A 26,599-nucleotide genomic window follows, 5' to 3' on the forward strand; every position below is an offset into this window, starting at 1 on the left:
TTGTGCATTTCGATCCAGATTTCCTTCGCGTCCGAAACTTTATTTATGGTGTTAAGAATCTAAGATTGCTACGTTGTCCGAGGGATGCGTGGAATGGTGGATAGAGTCGCATGTTTGTTAGCTCTTCTATTTGGTGGTCTCGTGTTCGAGTCTGGAAGCAGAACTTATAATTTTTTTCATTCATTATTTTTTATATATAACTTTTATCCGTGCTTATACTATATTTACTACAAAATCCATCCATTTTCATACTTCCTAAAATAAAATTTAATAAGAAAATATCTTTAAATTTAATATAAATTTTAAGGTTCGATGCCTTGCACATGCGCACATACCATCCGTATGCTTAGCATTGTGCATTTCGATCCAGATTTCCTTCGCGTCCGAAACATTTTTTATGGTGTTAAGAATCTAAGATTGCTACGTTGTACGAGGGATGCGTGGATTGGTGGATAGAGTCGCATGTTTGTTTGCTCTTCTTTTTGGTGGTCTCGTGTTCGAGTCTGGAAGCAGAACTTATAATTTTTATATTCATTTTCGTATATATTTTTATTTATAACTTTTCTCCGTGCTTATTCTATATTTATTACAAATTCCATCCATTTTCATACTTCCTAAAATAAAATTTAATGTGAAAATATCTTTAAATTTAATAGAAATTTTATGGTTCGATGCCTTGCACATGCGCAGATACCATCCGTATGCTTAGCATTGTGCATTTCGATCCAGATTTCCTTCGCGTCCGAAACTTTATTTATGGTGTTAAGAATCTAAGATTGCTACGTTGTACGAGGGATGCGTGGAATGGTGGATAGAGTCGCATGTTTGTTTGCTCTTCTTTTTGGTGGTCTCGTGTTCGAGTCTGGAAGCAGAACTTATAATTTTTATATTCATTTTCTTATATATTTTTATTTATAACTTTTCTCCGTGCTTATTCTATATTTAATACAAATTCCATCCAGTTTCATACTTCCTAAAATAAAATTTAATATGAATATATCTTTAAATTTAATCACAAATTTAAGGGTCGACGTCTTGCACATGCGCAGATATCATCCGTATGCTTAGCATTGTGCATTTCGATCCAGATTTCCTTTACATCCGAAACTTTATTTATCGTGTTAAGAATCTAAAATTGCTACGATGTAAAAGGGATGAGTGGCTTGATTGATAGAGTGGCATGCTGATTGCGGTTCTTTTTGGTGGTCTTGAGTTCGAGCCTGGAAGCAAAACGAATAATTTTTTTCATTCATTAATTTTATATATTTTTATATATAACTTTTATCCGTGCTTATACTATATTTACTACAAAATCCCTCCCTTTCCATTCTTCCTAAAATAAAATTTAATGTGAAAATATCTTTAAATTTAATATAAATTTTAAGGTTCGATGCCTTGCACATGCGCAGATACCATCCGTATGCTTAGCATTGTGCATTTCGATCCAGATTTCCTTCGCGTCCGAAACATTTTTTATGGTGTTAAGAATCTAAGATTGCTACGTTGTACGAGGGATGCGTGGAATGGTGGATAGAGTCGCATGTTTGTTTGCTCTTCTTTTTGGTGGTCTCGTGTTCGAGTCTGGAAGCAGAACTTATAATTTTTATATTCATTTTCGTATATATTTTTATTTATAACTTTTCTCCATGCTTATTCTATATTTAATACAAATTCCATCCATTTTCATACTTCCTAAAATAAAATTTAATGTGAAAATATCTTTAAATTTAATAGAAATTTTAAAGTTCGATGCCTTGCACATGCGCAGATACCATCCGTATGCTTAGCATTGTGCATTTCGATCCAGATTTCCTTCGCGTCCGAAACTTTATTTATGGTGTTAAGAATCTAAGATTGGTACGTTGTACGAGGGATGCGTGGAATGGTGGTTAGAGTCGCATGTTTGTTTGCGCTTCTTTTTGGTGGTCTTGAGTTCGAGTCTGGAAGCAGAACTTATAATTTTTATATTCATTTTCTTATATATTTTTATTAATAACTTTTCTCCGTGCTTATTCTATATTTAATACAAATTCCATCCATTTTCATACTTCCTAAAATAAAATTTAATATGAAAATATCTTTAAATTTAATCACAAATTTAAGGGTCGATGTCTTGCACATGCGCAGATATCATCCGTATGCTAAGCATTGCGCATTTCGATCCAGATTTAGTTTACATCCGAAACTTTATTTATGGTGTTAAGAATCTAAGATTGCTACGATGTACAAGGGATGAGTGGCTTGATGGATAGAGTCGCATGTTGATTGCGCTTCTTTTTGGTGGTCTTGAGTTCGAGTCTGGAAGCAGAACTTATAATTTTTATATTCATTTTCGTATATATTTTTATTTATAACTTTTCGCCGTGCTTATTCTATATTTAATACAAATTCCATCCATTTTCATACTTCCTAAAATAAAATTTAATATGAAAATATCTTTAAATTTAATAGAAATTTTAAGGTTCGATGCCTTGCACATGCGCAGTTACCATCCGTATGCTTAGCATTGTGCATTTCGATCCAGATTTCCTTCGCGTCCGAAAATTTATTTATGGTGTTAAGAATCTAAGATTGCTACGCTCTACGAGGGATGCGTGGAATGGTGGATAGAGTCGCATCTTTGTTTGCTTTTCTTTTTGGTGGTCTCGTGTTTGAGTCTGGAAGCAGAACTTATAATTTTTATATTCATTTTCTTATATATTTTTATTTATAACTTTTCTCCGTGCTTATTCTATATTTAATACAAATTCCATCCAGTTTCATACTTCCTAAAATAAAATTTAATATGAAAATATCTTTAAATTTAATCACAAATTTAAGGGTCGACGTCTTGCACATGCTTAGATATCATCCGTATGCTTAGCATTGTGCATTTCGATCCAGATTTCCTTTACATCCGAAACTTTATTTATCGTGTTAAGAATCTAAGATTGCTACGATGTGCAAGGGATGAGTGGCTTGATTGATAGAGTGGCATGTTGATTGCGCTTCTTTTTGGTGGTCTTGAGTTCGAGCCTGGAAGCAAAACGAATAATTTTTTTCATTCATTAATTTTATATATTTTTATATATAACTTTTATCCGTGCTTATACTATATTTACTACAAAATCCCTCCCTTTCCATACTTCCTAAAATAAAATTTAATGTGAAAATATCTTTAAATTTATTATAAATTTTAAGGTTCGATGCCTTGCACATGCGCAGATACCATCCGTATGCTTAGCATTGTGCATTTCGATCCAGATTTCCTTCGCGTCCGAAACTTTATTTATGGTGTTAAGAATCTAAGATTGCTACGCTCTACGAGGGATGCGTGGAATGGTGGATAGAGTCGCATCTTTGTTTGCTTTTCTTTTTGGTGGTCTCGTGTTTGAGTCTGGAAGCAGAACTTATAATTTTTATATTCATTTTCTTATATATTTTTATTTATAACTTTTCTCCGTGCTTATTCTATATTTAATACAAATTCCATCCAGTTTCATACTTCCTAAAATAAAATTTAATATGAAAATATCTTTAAATTTAATCACAAATTTAAGGGTCGACGTCTTGCACATGCTTAGATATCATCCGTATGCTTAGCATTGTGCATTTCGATCCAGATTTCCTTTACATCCGAAACTTTATTTATCGTGTTAAGAATCTAAGATTGCTACGATGTGCAAGGGATGAGTGGCTTGATTGATAGAGTGGCATGTTGATTGCGCTTCTTTTTGGTGGTCTTGAGTTCGAGCCTGGAAGCAAAACGAATAATTTTTTTCATTCATTAATTTTATATATTTTTATATATAACTTTTATCCGTGCTTATACTATATTTACTACAAAATCCCTCCCTTTCCATACTTCCTAAAATAAAATTTAATGTGAAAATATCTTTAAATTTATTATAAATTTTAAGGTTCGATGCCTTGCACATGCGCAGATACCATCCGTATGCTTAGCATTGTGCATTTCGATCCAGATTTCCTTCGCGTCCGAAACATTTTTTATGGTGTTAAGAATCTAAGATTGCTACGTTGTGCGAGGGATGCGTGGAATGGTGGATAGAGTCGCATGTTTGTTTGCTCTTCTTTTTGGTGGTCTCGTGTTCGAGTCTGGAAGCAGAACTTATAATTTTTATATTCATTTTCGTATATATTTTTATTTATAACTTTTCTCCATGCTTATTCTATATTTAATACAAATTCCATCCATTTTCATACTTCCTAAAATAAAAATTAATGTGAAAATATCTTTAAATTTAATAGAAATTTTAAGGTTCGATGCCTTGCACATGCGCAGATACCATCCGTATGCTTAGCATTGTGCATTTCGATCCAGATTTCCTTCGCGTCCGAAACTTTATTTATGGTGTTAAGAATCTAAGATTGGTACGTTGTACGAGGGATGCGTGGAATGGTGGATAGAGTCGCATGTTTGTTTGCGCTTCTTTTTGGTGGTCTTGAGTTCGAGTCTGGAAGCAGAACTTATAATTTTTATATTCATTTTCGTATATATTTTTATTTATAACTTTTCTCCGTGCTTATTCTATATTTAATACAAATTCCATATATTTTCATACTTCCTAAAATAAAATTTAATATGAAAATATCTTTAAATTTAGTCACAAATTTAAGGGTCGATGTCTTGCACATGCGCAGATATCATCCGTATGCTTAGCATTGTGCATTTCGATCCAGATTTAGTTTACATCCGAAACTTTATTTATGGTGTTAAGAATCTAAGATTGCTACGATGTACAAGGGATGAGTGGCTTGATGGATAGAGTCGCATGTTGATGGCGATTCTTTTTGGTGGTCTTGAGTTCGAGTCTGGAAGCAGAACTTATAATTTTTATATTCATTTTCTTATATATTTTTATTAATAACTTTTCTCCGTGCTTATTCTATATTTAATACAAATTCCATCCATTTTCATACTTCCTAAAATAAAATTTAATATGAAAATATCTTTAAATTTAATCACAAATTTAAGGGTCGATGTCTTGCACATGCGCAGATATCATCCGTATGCTAAGCATTGTGCATTTCGATCCAGATTTAGTTTACATCCGAAACTTTATTTATGGTGTTAAGAATCTAAGATTGCTACGATGTACAAGGGATGAGTGGCTTGATGGATAGAGTCGCATGTTGATTGCGCTTCTTTTTGGTGGTCTTGAGTTCGAGTCTGGAAGCAGAACTTATAATTTTTATATTCATTTTCGTATATATTTTTATTTATAACTTTTCGCCGTGCTTATTCTATATTTAATACAAATTCCATCCATTTTCATACTTCCTAAAATAAAATTTAATATGAAAATATCTTTAAATTTAATAGAAATTTTAAGGTTCGATGCCTTGCACATGCGCAGTTACCATCCGTATGCTTAGCATTGTGCATTTCGATCCAGATTTCCTTCGCGTCCGAAAATTTATTTATGGTGTTAAGAATCTAAGATTGCTACGCTCTACGAGGGATGCGTGGAATGGTGGATAGAGTCGCATCTTTGTTTGCTTTTCTTTTTGGTGGTCTCGTGTTTGAGTCTGGAAGCAGAACTTATAATTTTTATATTCATTTTCTTATATATTTTTATTTATAACTTTTCTCCGTGCTTATTCTATATTTAATACAAATTCCATCCAGTTTCATACTTCCTAAAATAAAATTTAATATGAAAATATCTTTAAATTTAATCACAAATTTAAGGGTCGACGTCTTGCACATGCTTAGATATCATCCGTATGCTTAGCATTGTGCATTTCGATCCAGATTTCCTTTACATCCGAAACTTTATTTATCGTGTTAAGAATCTAAGATTGCTACGATGTGCAAGGGATGAGTGGCTTGATTGATAGAGTGGCATGTTGATTGCGCTTCTTTTTGGTGGTCTTGAGTTCGAGCCTGGAAGCAAAACGAATAATTTTTTTCATTCATTAATTTTATATATTTTTATATATAACTTTTATCCGTGCTTATACTATATTTACTACAAAATCCCTCCCTTTCCATACTTCCTAAAATAAAATTTAATGTGAAAATATCTTTAAATTTATTATAAATTTTAAGGTTCGATGCCTTGCACATGCGCAGATACCATCCGTATGCTTAGCATTGTGCATTTCGATCCAGATTTCCTTCGCGTCCGAAACATTTTTTATGGTGTTAAGAATCTAAGATTGCTACGTTGTGCGAGGGATGCGTGGAATGGTGGATAGAGTCGCATGTTTGTTTGCTCTTCTTTTTGGTGGTCTCGTGTTCGAGTCTGGAAGCAGAACTTATAATTTTTATATTCATTTTCGTATATATTTTTATTTATAACTTTTCTCCATGCTTATTCTATATTTAATACAAATTCCATCCATTTTCATACTTCCTAAAATAAAAATTAATGTGAAAATATCTTTAAATTTAATAGAAATTTTAAGGTTCGATGCCTTGCACATGCGCAGATACCATCCGTATGCTTAGCATTGTGCATTTCGATCCAGATTTCCTTCGCGTCCGAAACTTTATTTATGGTGTTAAGAATCTAAGATTGGTACGTTGTACGAGGGATGCGTGGAATGGTGGATAGAGTCGCATGTTTGTTTGCGCTTCTTTTTGGTGGTCTTGAGTTCGAGTCTGGAAGCAGAACTTATAATTTTTATATTCATTTTCGTATATATTTTTATTTATAACTTTTCTCCGTGCTTATTCTATATTTAATACAAATTCCATATATTTTCATACTTCCTAAAATAAAATTTAATATGAAAATATCTTTAAATTTAGTCACAAATTTAAGGGTCGATGTCTTGCACATGCGCAGATATCATCCGTATGCTTAGCATTGTGCATTTCGATCCAGATTTAGTTTACATCCGAAACTTTATTTATGGTGTTAAGAATCTAAGATTGCTACGATGTACAAGGGATGAGTGGCTTGATGGATAGAGTCGCATGTTGATTGCGATTCTTTTTGGTGGTCTTGAGTTCGAGTCTGGAAGCAGAACTTATAATTTTTATATTCATTTTCTTATATATTTTTATTAATAACTTTTCTCCGTGCTTATTCTATATTTAATACAAATTCCATCCATTTTCATACTTCCTAAAATAAAATTTAATATGAAAATATCTTTAAATTTAATCACAAATTTAAGGGTCGATGTCTTGCACATGCGCAGATATCATCCGTATGCTAAGCATTGTGCATTTCGATCCAGATTTAGTTTACATCCGAAACTTTATTTATGGTGTTAAGAATCTAAGATTGCTACGATGTACAAGGGATGAGTGGCTTGATGGATAGAGTCGCATGTTGATTGCGCTTCTTTTTGGTGGTCTTGAGTTCGAGTCTGGAAGCAGAACTTATAATTTTTATATTCATTTTCGTATATATTTTTATTTATAACTTTTCGCCGTGCTTATTCTATATTTAATACAAATTCCATCCATTTTCATACTTCCTAAAATAAAATTTAATATGAAAATATCTTTAAATTTAATAGAAATTTTAAGGTTCGATGCCTTGCACATGCGCAGTTACCATCCGTATGCTTAGCATTGTGCATTTCGATCCAGATTTCCTTCGCGTCCGAAAATTTATTTATGGTGTTAAGAATCTAAGATTGCTACTTTCTACGAGGGATGCGTGGAATGGTGGATAGATTCGCATCTTTGTTTGCTTTTCTTTTTGGTGGTCTCGTGTTTGAGTCTGGAAGCAGAACTTATAATTTTTATATTCATTTTCTTATATATTTTTATTTATAACTTTTCTCCGTGCTTATTCTATATTTAATACAAATTCCATCCATTTTCATACTTCCTAAAATAAAATTTAATATGAAAATATCTTTAAATTTAATAGAAATTTTAAGGGTCGATGCCTTGCACATGCGCAGATACCATCCGTATGCTTAGCATTGTGCATTTCGATCCAGATTTCCTTCGCGTCCGAAAATTTATTTATGGTGTTAAGAATCTAAGATTGCTACGTTGTACGAGGGATGCGTGGAATGGTGGATAGAGTCGCATGTTTGTTTGCTCTTCTTTTTGGTGGTCTCGTGTTCGAGTCTGGAAGCAGAACTTATAATTTTTATATTCATTTTCGTATATATTTTTATTTATAACTTTTCTCCGTGCTTATTCTATATTTAATACAAATTCCATATATTTTCATACTTCCTAAAATAAAATTTAATATGAAAATATCTTTAAATTTAGTCACAAATTTAAGGGTCGATGTCTTGCACATGCGCAGATATCATCCGTACGCTTAGCATTGTGCATTTCGATCCTGATTTAGTTTACATCCGAAACTTTATTTATGGTGTTAAGAATCTAAGATTGCTACGATGTACAAGGGATGAGTGGCTTGATGGATAGAGTCGCATGTTGATTGCGATTCTTTTTGGTGGTCTTGAGTTCGAGTCTGGAAGCAGAACTTATAATTTTTATATTCATTTTCTTATATATTTTTATTAATAACTTTTCTCCGTGCTTATTCTATATTTAATACAAATTCCATCCATTTTCATACTTCCTAAAATAAAATTTAATATGAAAATATCTTTAAATTTAATCACAAATTTAAGGGTCGATGTCTTGCACATGCGCCGATATCATCCGTATGCTAAGCATTGTGCATTTCGATCCAGATTTAGTTTACATCCGAAACTTTATTTATGGTGTTAAGAATCTAAGATTGCTACGATGTACAAGGGATGAGTGGCTTGATGGATAGAGTCGCATGTTGATTGCGCTTCTTTTTGGTGGTCTTGAGTTCGAGTCTGGAAGCAGAACTTATAATTTTTATATTCATTTTCGTATATATTTTTATTTATAACTTTTCTCCGTGCTTATTCTATATTTAATACAAATTCCATCCATTTTCATACTTCCTAAAATAAAATTTAATATGAAAATATCTTTAAATTTAATAGAAATTTTAAGGTTCGATGCCTTGCACATGCGCAGATACCATCCGTATGCTTAGCATTGTGCATTTCGATCCAGATTTCCTTCGCGTCCGAAAATTTATTTATGGTGTTAAGAATCTAAGATTGCTACGTTGTACGAGGGATGCGTGGAATGGTGGATAGAGTCGCATGTTTGTTTGCTCTTCTTTTTGGTGGTCTCGTGTTCGAGTCTGGAAGCAGAACTTATAATTTTTATATTCATTTTCTTATATATTTTTATTTATAACTTTTCTCCGTGCTTATACTATATTTACTACAAAATCCCTCCCTTTCCATACTTCCTAAAATAAAATTTAATGTGAAAATATCTTTAAATTTAATATAAATTTTAAGGTTCGATGCCTTGCACATGCGCAGATACCATCCGTATGCTTAGCATTGTGCATTTCGATCCAGATTTCCTTCGCGTCCGAAAATTTATTTATGGTGTTAAGAATCTAAGATTGCTACGATGTACAAGGGATGAGTGGCTTGATTGATAGAGTGGCATGTTGATTGCGCTTCTTTTTGGTGGTCTTGAGTTCGAGCCTGGAAGCAAAACGAATAATTTTTTTCATTCATTAATTTTATATATTTTTATATATAACTTTTATCCGTGCTTATACTATATTTACTACAAAATCCCTCCCTTTCCATACTTCCTAAAATAAAATTTAATGTGAAAATATCTTTAAATTTAATATAAATTTTAAGGTTCGATGCCTTGCACATGCGCAGATACCATCCGTATGCTTAGCATTGTGCATTTCGATCCAGATTTCCTTCGCGTCCGAAACATTTTTTATGGTGTTAAGAATCTAAGATTGCTACGTTGTACGAGGGATGCGTGGAATGGTGGATAGAGTCGCATGTTTGTTTGCTCTTCTTTCTGGCGGTCTCGTGTTCGAGTCTGGAAGCAGAACTTATAATTTTTATATTCATTTTCGTATATATTTTTATTTATAACTTTTCTCCGTGCTTATTCTATATTTAATACAAATTCCATCCATTTTCATACTTCCTAAAATAAAATTTAATATGAAAATATCTTTAAATTTAATAGAAATTTTAAGGTTCGAAGCCTTGCACATGCGCAGATACCATCCGTATGCTTAGCATTGTGCATTTCGATCCAGATTTCCTTCGCGTCCGAAAATTTATTTATGGTGTTAAGAATCTAAGATTGCTACGTTGTACGAGGGATGCGTGGAATGGTGGATAGAGTCGCATGTTTGTTTGCTCTTCTTTTTGGTGGTCTCGTGTTCGAGTCTGGAAGCAGAACTTATAATTTTTATATTCATTTTCTTATATATTTTTATTTATAACTTTTCTCCGTGCTTATTCTATATTTAATACAAATTCCATCCAGTTTCATACTTACTAAAATAAAATTTAATATGAAAATATCTTTAAATTTAATCACAAATTTAAGGGTCGACGTCTTGCACATGCGCAGATATCATCCGTATGCTTAGCATTGTGCATTTCGATCCAGATTTCCTTTACATCCGAAACTTTATTTATGGTGTTAAGAATCTAAGATTGCTTCCATGTACAAGGGATGAGTGGCTTGAATGATAGAGTGGCATGTTGATTGCGCTTCTTTTTGGTGGTCTTGAGTTCGAGCCTGGAAGCAAAACGAATAATTTTTTTCATTCATTAATTTTTATATATAACTTTTATCCGTGCTTATACTATATTTACTACAAAATCCATCCCTTTCCATACTTCCTAAAATAAAATTTAATATGAAAATATCTTTAACTTTTATCACAATTTTAAGGGTCGATGTCTTGCACATGCGCAGATACCATCCGTATGCTTAGCATTGTGCATTTCGATCCAGATTTAGTTTACATACGAAACTTTATTTATGGTGTTAAGAATCTAAGATTGCTACGGTGTACAAGGGATGAGTGGCTTGATGGATAGAGTCGCATGTTGTTTGCGCTTCTTTTTGGTGGTCTTGAGTTCGAGTCTGGAAGAAGAACTTATAATTTTTCTATTCATTTTCGTATATATTTTTATTTATAACTTTTCTCCGTGCTTATTCTATATTTAATACAAATTCCATCCATTTTCATACTTCCTAAAATAAAATTTAATATGAAAAAATCTTTAAATTTAACAGAAATTTTAAGGTTCGATGTCTTGCACATGCGCAGTTACCATCCGTATGCTTAGCATTGCGCATTTCGATCCAGATTTCCTTCGCGTCCGAAAATTTATTTATGGTGTTAAGAATCTAAGATTGCTACGTTGTACGAGGGATGCGTGGAATGGTGGATAGAGTGGCATCTTTATTTGCTTTTCTTTTTGGTGGTCTCGTGTTTGAGTCTGGAAGTAGAACTTATAATTTTTATATTCATTTTCTTATATATTTTTATTTATAACTTTTCTCCGTGCTTATTCTATATTTAATACAAATTCCATCCATTTTCATACTTCCTAAAATAAAATTTAATATAAAAATATCTTTAAACTTAATCACAAATTTAAGGGTCGATGTCTTGTACATGCGCAGATATCATCCGTATGCTAAGCATTGTGCATTTCGATCCAGATTTAGTTTACATCCGAAACTTTATTTATGGTGTTAAGAATCTAAGATTGCTACGATGTACAAGGGATGAGTGGCTTGATGGATAGAGTCGCATGTTGATTGCGCTTCTTTTTGGTGGTCTTGAGTTCGAGCCTGGAAGCAAAACGAATAATTTTTTTCATTCATTAATTTTTATATATAACTTTTATCCGTGCTTATACTATATTTACTACAAAATCCATCCCTTTCCATACTTCCTAAAATAAAATTTAATGTGAAAATATCTATAAATTTAATATACATTTTAAGGTTCGATGTCTTGCACATGCGCAGATACCATCCGTATGCTTAGCATTGTGCATTTCGATCCAGATTTCCTTCGCGTCCGAAACATTTTTTATGGTGTTAAGAATCTAAGATTGCTACGTTGTACGAGGGATGCGTGGAATGGTGGATAGAGTCGCATGTTTGTTTGCTCTTCTTTTTGGTGGTCTCGTGTTCGAGTCTGGAAGCAGAACTTATAATTTTTATATTCATTTTCGTATATATTTTTATTTATAACTTTTCTCCGTGCTTATTCTATATTTAATACAAATTCCATCCATTTTCATACTTCCTAAAATAAAATTTAATGTGAAAATATCTTTAAATTTAATAGAAATTTTAAGGTTCGATGCCTTGCACATGCGCAGATACCATCCGTATGCTTAGCATTGTGCATTTCGATCCAGATTTCCTTCGCGTCCGAAACATTATTTATGGTGTTAAGAATCTAAGATTGTTACGTTGTACGAGGGATGCGTGGAATGGTGGATAGAGTCGCATGTTTGTTTGCTTATCTTTTTGGTGGTCTCGTGTTCGAGTCTGGAAGCAGAACTTATAATTTTTATATTCATTTTCTTATATATTTTTATTTATAACTTTTCTCCGTGCTTATTCTATATTTAATACAAATTCCATCCAGTTTCATACTTACTAAAATAAAATTTAATATGAAAATATCTTTAAATTTAATCACAAATTTAAGGGTCGACGTCTTGCACATGCGGAGATATCATCCGTATGCTTAGCATTGTGCATTTCGATCCAGATTTCCTTTACATCCGAAACTTTATTTATGGTGTTAAGAATCTAAGATTGCTTCGATGTACAAGGGATGAGTGGCTTGATGGATAGAGTCGCATGTTGATTGCGCTTCTTTTTGGTGGTCTTGAGTTCGAGTCTGGAAGAAGAACTTATAATTTTTATATTCATTTTCTTATATATTTTTATTTATAACTTTTCTCCGTGCTTATTCTATATTTAATACAAATTCCATCCATTTTCATACTTCCTAAAATAAAATTTAATGTGAAAATATCTTTAAATTTAATCACAAATTTAAGGGTCGATGTCTAACACATGCGCAGATATCATTCGTATGCTAAGCATTGTGCATTTCGATCCAGATTTAGTTTACATCCGAAACTTTATTTATGGTGTTAAGAATCTAAGATTGCTACGATGTACAAGGGATGAGTGGCTTGATGGATAGAGTCGCATGTTGATTGCGCTTCTTTTTGGTGGTCTTGAGTTCGAGTCTGGAAGAAGAACTTATAATTTTTATATTCATTTTCTTATATATTTTTATTTATAACTTTTCTCCGTGCTTATTCTATATTTAATACAAATTCCATCCATTTTCATACTTCCTAAAATAAAATTTAATAAGAAAAAATCTTTAAATTTAACAGAAATTTTAAGGTTCGATGCCTTGCACATGCGCAGTTACCATCCGTATGCTTAGCATTGCGCATTTCGATCCAGATTTCCTTCGCGTCCGAAAATTTATTTATGGTGTTAAGAATCTAAGATTGCTACGTTGTACGAGGGATGCGTGGAATGGTGGATAGAGTGGCATCTTTGTTTGCTTTTCTTTTTGGTGGTCTCGTGTTTGAGTCTGGAAGCAGAACTTATAATTTTTATATTCATTTTCTTATATATTTTTATTTATAACTTTTCTCCGTGCTTATTCTATATTTAATACAAATTCCATCCATTTTCATACTTCCTAAAATAAAATTTAATATGAAAATATCTTTAAATTTAATCACAAATTTAAGGGTCGATGTCTTGCACATGCGCAGATATCATCCGTATGCTAAGCATTGTGCATTTCGATCCAGATTTAGTTTACATCCGAAACTTTATTTATGGTGTTAAGAATCTAAGATTGCTACGATGTACAAGGGATGAGTGGCTTGATGGATAGAGTCGCATGTTGATTCCGCTTCTTTTTGGTGGTCTTGAGTTCGAGTCTGGAAGAACAACTTATAATTTTTATATTCATTTTCTTATATATTTTTATTTATAACTTTTCTCCGTGCTTATTCTATATTTAATACAAATTCCATCCATTTTCATACTTCCTAAAATAAAATTTAATATGAAAATATCTTTAAATTTAATAGAAATTTTAAGGTTCGATGTCTTGCACATGCGCAGATATCATCCGTATGCTAAGCATTGTGCATTTCGATCCAGATTTAGTTTACATCCGAAACTTTATTTATGGTGTTAAGAATCTAAGATTGCTACGATGTACAAGGGATGATTGGCTTAATGGATAGAGTCGCATGTTGATTGCGCTTCTTTTTGGTGGTCTTGAGTACGAGTCTGGAAGCAGAACTTATAATTTTTATATTCATTTTCTTATATATTTTTATTTATAACTTTTCTCCGTGCTTATTCTATATTTAATACAAATTCCATCCATTTTCATACTTCCTAAAATAAAATTTAATATGAAAATATCTTTAAATTTAATAGAAATTTTAAGGTTCGATGCCTTGCACATGCGCAGATACCATCCGTATGCTTAGCATTGTGCATTTCGATCCAGATTTCCTTCGCGTCCGAAAATTTATTTATGGTGTTAAGAATCTAAGATTGCTACGCTGTACGAGGGATGCGTGGAATGGTGGATAGAGTCGCATGTTTGTTTGCTCTTCCTTTTGGTGGTCTCGTGTTCGAGTCTGGAGGCAGAACTTATAATTTTTATATTCATTTTCTTATATATTTTTGTTTATAACTTTTCTCCGTGCTTATTCTATATTTAATACAAATTCCATCCATTTTCATACTTCCTAAAATAAAATTTAATATGAAAATATCTTTAAATTTAATAGAAATTTTAAGGTTCGATGCCTTGCACATGCGCAGATACCATCCGTATGCTTAGCATTGTGCATTTCGATCCAGATTTCCTTCGCGTCCGAAAATTTATTTATGGTGTTAAGAATCTAAGATTGCTACGTTGTACGAGGGATGCGTGGAATGGTGGATAGAGTCGCATGTTTGTTTGCTCTTCCTTTTGGTGGTCTCGTGTTCGAGTCTGGAGGCAGAACTTATAATTTTTATATTCATTTTCTTATATATTTTTATTTATAACTTTTATCCGTGCTTATTCTATATTTAATATAAATTCCATCCATTTTCATACTTCCTAAAATAAAATTTAATATGAAAATATCTTTAAATTTAATCACAAATTTAAGGGTCGATGTCTTGCACATGCGCAGATATCATCCATATGCTAAGCATTGTGCATTTCGATCCAGATTTAGTTTACATCCGAAACTTTATTTATGGTGTTAAGAATCTAAGATTGCTACGATGTACAAGGGATGAGTGGCTTGATGGATAGAGTCGCATGTTGATTGCGCTTCTTTTTGGTGGTCTTGAGTTCGAGTCTGGAAGAAGAACTTATAATTTTTATATTCATTTTCTTATATATTTTTATTTATAACTTTTCTCCGTGCTTATTCTATATTTAATACAAATTCCATCCATTTTCATACTTCCTAAAATAAAATTTAATAAGAAAAAATCTTTAAATTTAACAGAAATTTTAAGGTTCGATGCCTTGCACATGCGCAGTTACCATCCGTATGCTTAGCATTGCGCATTTCGATCCAGATTTCCTTCGCGTCCGAAAATTTATTTATGGTGTTAAGAATCTAAGATTGCTACGTTGTACGAGGGATGCGTGGAATGGTGGATAGAGTGGCATCTTTGTTTGCTTTTCTTTTTGGTGGTCTCGTGTTTGAGTCTGGAAGCAGAACTTATAATTTTTATATTCATTTTCTTATATATTTTTATTTATAACTTTTCTCCGTGCTTATTCTATATTTAATACAAATTCCATCCATTTTCATACTTCCTAAAATAAAATTTAATATGAAAATATCTTTAAATTTAATCACAAATTTAAGGGTCGATGTCTTGCACATGCGCAGATATCATCCGTATGCTAAGCATTGTGCATTTCGATCCAGATTTAGTTTACATCCGAAACTTTATTTATGGTGTTAAGAATCTAAGATTGCTACGATGTACAAGGGATGAGTGGCTTGATGGATAGAGTCGCATGTTGATTCCGCTTCTTTTTGGTGGTCTTGAGTTCGAGTCTGGAAGAACAACTTATAATTTTTATATTCATTTTCTTATATATTTTTATTTATAACTTTTCTCCGTGCTTATTCTATATTTAATACAAATTCCATCCATTTTCATACTTCCTAAAATAAAATTTAATATGAAAATATCTTTAAATTTAATAGAAATTTTAAGGTTCGATGTCTTGCACATGCGCAGATATCATCCGTATGCTAAGCATTGTGCATTTCGATCCAGATTTAGTTTACATCCGAAACTTTATTTATGGTGTTAAGAATCTAAGATTGCTACGATGTACAAGGGATGATTGGCTTAATGGATAGAGTCGCATGTTGATTGCGCTTCTTTTTGGTGGTCTTGAGTACGAGTCTGGAAGCAGAACTTATAATTTTTATATTCATTTTCTTATATATTTTTATTTATAACTTTTCTCCGTGCTTATTCTATATTTAATACAAATTCCATCCATTTTCATACTTCCTAAAATAAAATTTAATATGAAAATATCTTTAAATTTAATAGAAATTTTAAGGTTCGATGCCTTGCACATGCGCAGATACCATCCGTATGCTTAGCATTGTGCATTTCGATCCAGATTTCCTTCGCGTCCGAAAATTTATTTATGGTGTTAAGAATCTAAGATTGCTACGCTGTACGAGGGATGCGTGGAATGGTGGATAGAGTCGCATGTTTGTTTGCTCTTCCTTTTGGTGGTCTCGTGTTCGAGTCTGGAGGCAGAACTTATAATTTTTATATTCATTTTCTTATATATTTTTGTTTATAACTTTTCTCCGTGCTTATTCTATATTTAATACAAATTCCATCCATTTTCATACTTCCTAAAATAAAATTTAATATGAAAATATCTTTAAATTTAATAGAAATTTTAAGGTTCGATGCCTTGCACATGCGCAGATACCATCCGTATGCTTAGCATTGTGCATTTCGATCCAGATTTCCTTCGCGTCCGAAAATTTATTTATGGTGTTAAGAATCTAAGATTGCTACGTTGTACGAGGGATGCGTGGAATGGTGGATAGAGTCGCATGTTTGTTTGCTCTTCCTTTTGGTGGTCTCGTGTTCGAGTCTGGAGGCAGAACTTATAATTTTTATATTCATTTTCTTATATATTTTTATTTATAACTTTTATCCGTGCTTATTCTATATTTAATATAAATTCCATCCATTTTCATACTTCCTAAAATAAAATTTAATATGAAAATATCTTTAAATTTAATCACAAATTTAAGGGTCGATGTCTTGCACATGCGCAGATATCATCCATATGCTAAGCATTGTGCATTTCGATCCAGATTTAGTTTACATCCGAAACTTTATTTATGGTGTTAAGAATCTAAGATTGCTACGATGTACAAGGGATGAGTGGCTTGATGGATAGAGTCGCATGTTGTTTGCGCTTCTTTTTGGTGGTCTTGAGTTCGAGTCTGGAAGAAGAACTTATAATTTTTCTATTCATTTTCGTATATATTTTTATTTATAACTTTTCTCCGTGCTTATTCTATATTTAATACAAATTCCATCCATTTTCATACTTCCTAAAATAAAATTTAATATGAAAAAATCTTTACATTTAACAGAAATTTTAAGGTTCGATGTCTTGCACATGCGCAGTTACCATCCGTATGCTTAGCATTGCGCATTTCGATCCAGATTTCCTTCGCGTCCGAAAATTTATTTATGGTGTTAAGAATCTAAGATTGCTACGTTGTACGAGGGATGCGTGGAATGGTGGATAGAGTGGCATCTTTATTTGCTTTTCTTTTTGGTGGTCTCGTGTTTGAGTCTGGAAGTAGAACTTATAATTTTTATATTCATTTTCTTATATATTTTTATTTATAACTTTTCTCCGTGCTTATTCTATATTTAATACAAATTCCATCCATTTTCATACTTCCTAAAATAAAATTTAATATAAAAATATCTTTAAACTTAATCACAAATTTAAGGGTCGATGTCTTGTACATGCGCAGATATCATCCGTATGCTAAGCATTGTGCATTTCGATCCAGATTTAGTTTACATCCGAAACTTTATTTATGGTGTTAAGAATCTAAGATTGCTACGATGTACAAGGGATGAGTGGCTTGATGGATAGAGTCGCATGTTGATTGCGCTTCTTTTTGGTGGTCTTGAGTTCGAGCCTGGAAGCAAAACGAATAATTTTTTTCATTCATTAATTTTTATATATAACTTTTATCCGTGCTTATACTATATTTACTACAAAATCCATCCCTTTCCATACTTCCTAAAATAAAATTTAATGTGAAAATATCTATAAATTTAATATACATTTTAAGGTTCGATGTCTTGCACATGCGCAGATACCATCCGTATGCTTAGCATTGTGCATTTCGATCCAGATTTCCTTCGCGTCCGAAACATTTTTTATGGTGTTAAGAATCTAAGATTGCTACGTTGTACGAGGGATGCGTGGAATGGTGGATAGAGTCGCATGTTTGTTTGCTCTTCTTTTTGGTGGTCTCGTGTTCGAGTCTGGAAGCAGAACTTATAATTTTTATATTCATTTTCGTATATATTTTTATTTATAACTTTTCTCCGTGCTTATTCTATATTTAATACAAATTCCATCCATTTTCATACTTCCTAAAATAAAATTTAATGTGAAAATATCTTTAAATTTAATAGAAATTTTAAGGTTCGATGCCTTGCACATGCGCAGATACCATCCGTATGCTTAGCATTGTGCATTTCGATCCAGATTTCCTTCGCGTCCGAAACATTATTTATGGTGTTAAGAATCTAAGATTGTTACGTTGTACGAGGGATGCGTGGAATGGTGGATAGAGTCGCATGTTTGTTTGCTCATCTTTTTGGTGGTCTCGTGTTCGAGTCTGGAAGCAGAACTTATAATTTTTATATTCATTTTCTTATATATTTTTATTTATAACTTTTCTCCGTGCTTATTCTATATTTAATACAAATTCCATCCAGTTTCATACTTACTAAAATAAAATTTAATATGAAAATATCTTTAAATTTAATCACAAATTTAAGGGTCGAAGTCTTGCACATGCGGAGATATCATCCGTATGCTTAGCATTGTGCATTTCGATCCAGATTTCCTTTACATCCGAAACTTTATTTATGGTGTTAAGAATCTAAGATTGCTTCGATGTACAAGGGATGAGTGGCTTGATGGATAGAGTCGCATGTTGATTGCGCTTCTTTTTGGTGGTCTTGAGTTCGAGTCTGGAAGAAGAACTTATAATTTTTATATTCATTTTCTTATATATTTTTATTTATAACTTTTCTCCGTGCTTATTCTATATTTAATACAAATTCCATCCATTTTCATACTTCCTAAAATAAAATTTAATGTGAAAATATCTTTAAATTTAATCACAAATTTAAGGGTCGATGTCTAACACATGCGCAGATATCATCCGTATGCTAAGCATTGTGCATTTCGATCCAGATTTAGTTTACATCCGAAACTTTATTTATGGTGTTAAGAATCTAAGATTGCTACGATGTACAAGGGATGAGTGGCTTGATGGATAGAGTCGCATGTTGATTGCGCTTCTTTTTGGTGGTCTTGAGTTCGAGTCTGGAAGAAGAACTTATAATTTTTATATTCATTTTCTTATATATTTTTATTTATAACTTTTCTCCGTGCTTATTCTATATTTAATACAAATTCCATCCATTTTCATACTTCCTAAAATAAAATTTAATAAGAAAAAATCTTTAAATTTAACAGAAATTTTAAGGTTCGATGCCTTGCACATGCGCAGTTACCATCCGTATGCTTAGCATTGCGCATTTCGATCCAGATTTCCTTCGCGTCCGAAAATTTATTTATGGTGTTAAGAATCTAAGATTGCTACGTTGTACGAGGGATGCGTGGAATGGTGGATAGAGTGGCATCTTTGTTTGCTTTTCTTTTTGGTGGTCTCGTGTTTGAGTCTGGAAGCAGAACTTATAATTTTTATATTCATTTTCTTATATATTTTTATTTATAACTTTTCTCCGTGCTTATTCTATATTTAATACAAATTCCATCCATTTTCATACTTCCTAAAATAAAATTTAATATGAAAATATCTTTAAATTTAATCACAAATTTAAGGGTCGATGTCTTGCACATGCGCAGATATCATCCGTATGCTAAGCATTGTGCATTTCGATCCAGATTTAGTTTACATCCGAAACTTTATTTATGGTGTTAAGAATCTAAGATTGCTACGATGTACAAGGGATGAGTGGCTTGATGGATAGAGTCGCATGTTGATTCCGCTTCTTTTTGGTGGTCTTGAGTTCGAGTCTGGAAGAACAACTTATAATTTTTATATTCATTTTCTTATATATTTTTATTTATAACTTTTCTCCGTGCTTATTCTATATTTAATACAAATTCCATCCATTTTCATACTTCCTAAAATAAAATTTAATATGAAAATATCTTTAAATTTAATAGAAATTTTAAGGTTCGATGTCTTGCACATGCGCAGATATCATCCGTATGCTAAGCATTGTGCATTTCGATCCAGATTTAGTTTACATCCGAAACTTTATTTATGGTGTTAAGAATCTAAGATTGCTACGATGTACAAGGGATGATTGGCTTAATGGATAGAGTCGCATGTTGATTGCGCTTCTTTTTGGTGGTCTTGAGTACGAGTCTGGAAGCAGAACTTATAATTTTTATATTCATTTTCTTATATATTTTTATTTATAACTTTTCTCCGTGCTTATTCTATATTTAATACAAATTCCATCCATTTTCATACTTCCTAAAATAAAATTTAATATGAAAATATCTTTAAATTTAATAGAAATTTTAAGGTTCGATGCCTTGCACATGCGCAGATACCATCCGTATGCTTAGCATTGTGCATTTCGATCCAGATTTCCTTCGCGTCCGAAAATTTATTTATGGTGTTAAGAATCTAAGATTGCTACGCTGTACGAGGGATGCGTGGAATGGTGGATAGAGTCGCATGTTTGTTTGCTCTTCCTTTTGGTGGTCTCGTGTTCGAGTCTGGAGGCAGAACTTATAATTTTTATATTCATTTTCTTATATATTTTTGTTTATAACTTTTCTCCGTGCTTATTCTATATTTAATACAAATTCCATCCATTTTCATACTTCCTAAAATAAAATTTAATATGAAAATATCTTTAAATTTAATAGAAATTTTAAGGTTCGATGCCTTGCACATGCGCAGATACCATCCGTATGCTTAGCATTGTGCATTTCGATCCAGATTTCCTTCGCGTCCGAAAATTTATTTATGGTGTTAAGAATCTAAGATTGCTACGTTGTACGAGGGATGCGTGGAATGGTGGATAGAGTCGCATGTTTGTTTGCTCTTCCTTTTGGTGGTCTCGTGTTCGAGTCTGGAGGCAGAACTTATAATTTTTATATTCATTTTCTTATATATTTTTGTTTATAACTTTTCTCCGTGCTTATTCTATATTTAATACAAATTCCATCCATTTTCATACTTCCTAAAATAAAATTTAATATGAAAATATCTTTAAATTTAATCACAAATTTAAGGGTCGATGTCTTGCACATGCGCAGATATCATCCGTATGCTAAGCATTGTGCATTTCGATCCAGATTTAATTTACATCCGAAACTTTATTTATGGTGTTAAGAATCTAAGATTGCTACCATGTACAGGGGATGAGTGGCTTGATGGATAGAGTCGCATGTTGATTGCGCTTCTTTTTGGTGGTCTTGAGTTCGAGTCTGGAAGCAGAACTTATAATTTTTATATTCATTTTCGTATATATTTTTATTTATAACTTTTCTCCGTGCTTATTCTATATTTAATACAAATTCCATCCATTTTCATACTTCCTAAAATAAAATTTAATATGATAATATCTTTAAATTTAATAGAAATTTTAAGGTTCGATGCGTTGCACATGCGCAGATACCATCCGTATGCTTAGCATTGTGCATTTCGATCCAGATTTCCTTCGCGTCCGAAACTTTATTTATGGTGTTAAGAATCTAAGATTGCTACGATGTACAAGCGTTGGTGGCTTGATGGATAGAGTCACATGTTGATTGCGCTTCTTTTTGGTGGTCTTGAGTTCGAGTCTGGAAGCAGAACTTATAATTTTTATATTCATTTTCGTATATATTTTTATTTATAACTTTTCTCCGTGCTTATTCTATATTTAATACAAATTCCATCCATTTTCATACTTCCTAAAATAAAATTTAGTATGAAAATATCTTTAAATTTAATATAAATTTTAAGGTTCGATGCCTTGCACATGCGCAGATACCATCCGTATGCTTAGCATTGTGCATTTCGATCCAGATTCCCTTCGCGTCTGAAAATTTATTTATGGTGTTAAGAATCTAAGATTGCTACGCTGTACGAGGGATGCGTGGAATGGTGGATAGAGTCGCATGTTTGTTTGCTCTTCCTTTTGGTGGTCTCGTGTTCGAGTCTGGAGGCAGAACTTATAATTTTTATATTCTTTTTCTTATATATTTTTGTTTATAACTTTTCTCCGTGCTTATTCTATATTTAATACAAATTCCATCCATTTTCATACTTCCTAATATAAAATTTAATATGAAAATATCTTTAAATTTAATCACAAATTTAAGGGTCGATGTCATGCACATGTGCAGATATAATCCGTATGCTAAGCATTGTGCATTTCGATCCAGATTTAGTTTACATCCGAAACTTTATTTATGGTGTTAAGAATCTAAGATTGCTACGATGTACAAGGGATGAGTGGCTTGATGGATAGAGTCGCATGTTGATTGCGCTTCTTTTTGGTGGTCTTGAGTTCGAGTCTGGAAGAAGAACTTATAATTTTTATATTCATTTTCTTATATATTTTTATTTATAACTTTTCTCCGTGCTTATTCTATATTTAATACAAATTCCATCCATTTTCATACTTCCTAAAATAAAATTTAATAAGAAAAAATCTTTAAATTTAACAGAAATTTTAAGGTTCGATGCCTTGCACATGCGCAGTTACCATCCGTATGCTTAGCATTGCGCATTTCGATCCAGATTTCCTTCGCGTCCGAAAATTTATTTATGGTGTTAAGAATCTAAGATTGCTACGTTGTACGAGGGATGCGTGGAATGGTGGATAGAGTGGCATCTTTGTTTGCTTTTCTTTTTGGTGGTCTCGTGTTTGAGTCTGGAAGCAGAACTTATAATTTTTATATTCATTTTCTTATATATTTTTATTTATAACTTTTCTCCGTGCTTATTCTATATTTAATACAAATTCCATCCATTTTCATACTTCCTAAAATAAAATTTAATATGAAAATATCTTTAAATTTAATCACAAATTTAAGGGTCGATGTCTTGCACATGCGCAGATATCATCCGTATGCTAAGCATTGTGCATTTCGATCCAGATTTAGTTTACATCCGAAACTTTATTTATGGTGTTAAGAATCTAAGATTGCTACGATGTACAAGGGATGAGTGGCTTGATGGATAGAGTCGCATGTTGATTCCGCTTCTTTTTGGTGGTCTTGAGTTCGAGTCTGGAAGAACAACTTATAATTTTTATATTCATTTTCTTATATATTTTTATTTATAACTTTTCTCCGTGCTTATTCTATATTTAATACAAATTCCATCCATTTTCATACTTCCTAAAATAAAATTTAATATGAAAATATCTTTAAATTTAATAGAAATTTTAAGGTTCGATGTCTTGCACATGCGCAGATATCATCCGTATGCTAAGCATTGTGCATTTCGATCCAGATTTAGTTTACATCCGAAACTTTATTTATGGTGTTAAGAATCTAAGATTGCTACGATGTACAAGGGATGATTGGCTTAATGGATAGAGTCGCATGTTGATTGCGCTTCTTTTTGGTGGTCTTGAGTACGAGTCTGGAAGCAGAACTTATAATTTTTATATTCATTTTCTTATATATTTTTATTTATAACTTTTCTCCGTGCTTATTCTATATTTAATACAAATTCCATCCATTTTCATACTTCCTAAAATAAAATTTAATATGAAAATATCTTTAAATTTAATAGAAATTTTAAGGTTCGATGCCTTGCACATGCGCAGATACCATCCGTATGCTTAGCATTGTGCATTTCGATCCAGATTTCCTTCGCGTCCGAAAATTTATTTATGGTGTTAAGAATCTAAGATTGCTACGCTGTACGAGGGATGCGTGGAATGGTGGATAGAGTCGCATGTTTGTTTGCTCTTCCTTTTGGTGGTCTCGTGTTCGAGTCTGGAGGCAGAACTTATAATTTTTATATTCATTTTCTTATATATTTTTGTTTATAACTTTTCTCCGTGCTTATTCTATATTTAATACAAATTCCATCCATTTTCATACTTCCTAAAATAAAATTTAATATGAAAATATCTTTAAATTTAATAGAAATTTTAAGGTTCGATGCCTTGCACATGCGCAGATACCATCCGTATGCTTAGCATTGTGCATTTCGATCCAGATTTCCTTCGCGTCCGAAAATTTATTTATGGTGTTAAGAATCTAAGATTGCTACGTTGTACGAGGGATGCGTGGAATGGTGGATAGAGTCGCATGTTTGTTTGCTCTTCCTTTTGGTGGTCTCGTGTTCGAGTCTGGAGGCAGAACTTATAATTTTTATATTCATTTTCTTATATATTTTTGTTTATAACTTTTCTCCGTGCTTATTCTATATTTAATACAAATTCCATCCATTTTCATACTTCCTAAAATAAAATTTAATATGAAAATATCTTTAAATTTAATCACAAATTTAAGGGTCGATGTCTTGCACATGCGCAGATATCATCCGTATGCTAAGCATTGTGCATTTCGATCCAGATTTAATTTACATCCGAAACTTTATTTATGGTGTTAAGAATCTAAGATTGCTACCATGTACAGGGGATGAGTGGCTTGATGGATAGAGTCGCATGTTGATTGCGCTTCTTTTTGGTGGTCTTGAGTTCGAGTCTGGAAGCAGAACTTATAATTTTTATATTCATTTTCGTATATATTTTTATTTATAACTTTTCTCCGTGCTTATTCTATATTTAATACAAATTCCATCCATTTTCATACTTCCTAAAATAAAATTTAATATGATAATATCTTTAAATTTAATAGAAATTTTAAGGTTCGATGCGTTGCACATGCGCAGATACCATCCGTATGCTTAGCATTGTGCATTTCGATCCAGATTTCCTTCGCGTCCGAAACTTTATTTATGGTGTTAAGAATCTAAGATTGCTACGATGTACAAGCGTTGGTGGCTTGATGGATAGAGTCACATGTTGATTGCGCTTCTTTTTGGTGGTCTTGAGTTCGAGTCTGGAAGCAGAACTTATAATTTTTATATTCATTTTCGTATATATTTTTATTTATAACTTTTCTCCGTGCTTATTCTATATTTAATACAAATTCCATCCATTTTCATACTTCCTAAAATAAAATTTAGTATGAAAATATCTTTAAATTTAATATAAATTTTAAGGTTCGATGCCTTGCACATGCGCAGATACCATCCGTATGCTTAGCATTGTGCATTTCGATCCAGATTCCCTTCGCGTCTGAAAATTTATTTATGGTGTTAAGAATCTAAGATTGCTACGCTGTACGAGGGATGCGTGGAATGGTGGATAGAGTCGCATGTTTGTTTGCTCTTCCTTTTGGTGGTCTCGTGTTCGAGTCTGGAGGCAGAACTTATAATTTTTATATTCTTTTTCTTATATATTTTTGTTTATAACTTTTCTCCGTGCTTATTCTATATTTAATACAAATTCCATCCATTTTCATACTTCCTAATATAAAATTTAATATGAAAATATCTTTAAATTTAATCACAAATTTAAGGGTCGATGTCATGCACATGTGCAGATATAATCCGTATGCTAAGCATTGTGCATTTCGATCCAGATTTAGTTTACATCCGAAACTTTATTTATGGTGTTAAGAATCTAAGATTGCTTCGATGTACAAGGGATGAGTGGCTTGATGGATAGAGTCGCATGTTGATTGCGCTTCTTTTTGGTGGTCTTGAGTTCGAGTCTGGAAGCAGAACTTATAATTTTTATATTCATTTTCGTATATATTTTTATTTATAACTTTTCTCCGTGCTTATTCTATATTTAATACAAATTCCATCCATTTTCATACTTCCTAAAATAAAATTTAATATGAAAATATCTTTAAATTTAATAGAAATTTTAAGGTTCGATGCCTTGCACATGCGCAGATACCATCCGTATGCTTAGCATTGTGCATTTCGATACAGATTTCCTTCGCGTCCGAAAATTTATTTATGGTGTTAAGAATCTATAATTGCTACGTTGTACGAGGGATGCGTGGAATGGTGGATAGAGTCGCATGTTTGTTTGCTCTTCCTTTTGGTGGTCTCGTGTTCGAGTCTGGAGGCAGAACTTATAATTTTTATATTCATTTTCTTATATATTTTTGTTTATAACTTTTCTCCGTGCTTATTCTATATTTAATACAAATTCCATCCATTTTCATACTTCCTAAAATAAAATTTAATATGAAAATATCTTTAAATATAATAGAAATTTTAATGTTCGATGCCTTGCACATGCGCAGATACCATCCGTATGCTTAGCATTGTGCATTTCGATCCAGATTTCCTTCGCGTCCGAAACTTTATTTATGGTGTTAAGAATCTAATATTGCTACGATATACAAGGGATGAA

Source organism: Argiope bruennichi, chromosome X2 (genome assembly GCF_947563725.1).
Source record: "Argiope bruennichi chromosome X2, qqArgBrue1.1, whole genome shotgun sequence".
Classification (NCBI taxonomy): domain Eukaryota; kingdom Metazoa; phylum Arthropoda; class Arachnida; order Araneae; family Araneidae; genus Argiope; species Argiope bruennichi.